Source organism: Octopus bimaculoides, chromosome 6 (assembly GCF_001194135.2).
Source record: "Octopus bimaculoides isolate UCB-OBI-ISO-001 chromosome 6, ASM119413v2, whole genome shotgun sequence".
In the NCBI taxonomy this organism is placed as follows: domain Eukaryota; kingdom Metazoa; phylum Mollusca; class Cephalopoda; order Octopoda; family Octopodidae; genus Octopus; species Octopus bimaculoides.
Window position 1 is genome coordinate 86249495 of NC_068986.1, and position 1293 is coordinate 86250787.

Here is a 1293-nt window from a genome sequence, read left to right on the forward strand (position 1 = left end):
CTAGGAATGGGGTACGAACGTACAATGTTTACATCAGTGCAAAGTAGTATACGTATGTGTGTGTGTATCTGTGTACGTATGTGTGTGTGTGCTTATGTGACTGTTGGTTATATGTCTATCACGTGTGTGTGTGAAAGACCATTGGTGTTGTGTGGGAGAGTGGTGTGTGTTTATTTAAATGTAATTTACTTTTACGGCGTTTTTAAAGCATTATAGTGTTTCCCGTAAAATATTGATATAAACAGGTAATTGTTATTCATGGAAAAGTTCTACGATGTTGTTTTTCCTTCATCTGTCAGTATATGGATGCGTGCATGGTGTGCATGTATGTATGAATATACACACGTGTGTGTGTATGTGTGTGTGTGTGTTTGTGTGTGCGTGTGTGTGTCTGTGTATGTAAGCATATATGTACGTATAGATGTCTGTATTTCTGGATGTATGCATGTATGTATGAGTGCGTGTATGTATGTATGCGTGTGTCTATATATGTATATATGAATGTATGTATGTATGCATGTGTCTATGTATGTATGCATGTGTCTATGTATGTATGTATTTATGTATGTATGTGTGTGTGTGTATCTATGCCATTAAATTGCATCTAATGGTGAGGTTTGTGAGAGAGCTGGAGTTATGAGGAGCGTGGGCTCACTCCTTAATTATCATTGCTCTCAGTTCCGTTCGGGTCCAGAATGATAGTATCTGCGATGGTTCTATCTAAGGGTTAAACAAATCTCCCGAAGGTTATGGAAGCTCTTGATATTTCTAACAAAGCTGTGCGGAAGACAGCTCATCTCGGAGTAGATATTTCGATATAAAACTTGCAGTTAACATAGTACCAATGATATTATATCGGTTATCAATAGAACATACTATGGCGATTGGGAGCTTTTGTAATTTAAATTCAATGACAGAGATGTCTCACTATTCATATGATTTTCTTCCGTTTTGTATCTCATAGCCTCTTACGGAGATAGACGCGGGGGTGAAAAGTCATATCTACACACATCCAAGGATGAAAGTGAATCAGAACAGGTCCGAATCTGACACAGCTATCATCTGAAAAGATACAGCAATCACCATGTATGTATGTGTGTATCTATGTATGTAATTGTTCAGTTGTTTTTTTTAAAGATTTCTTGCGAATAGAGAAAGTTTCGGTTTCTAATATAGATTTAAGTCTCTTTCATTGGAATTTCAAAATCAACAAGAGGGTATTTCTTGTTTGTATGTATTTATGTATGTATGTATGTATGTATGTATGTATGTATGTATGTATCAATGAATGCT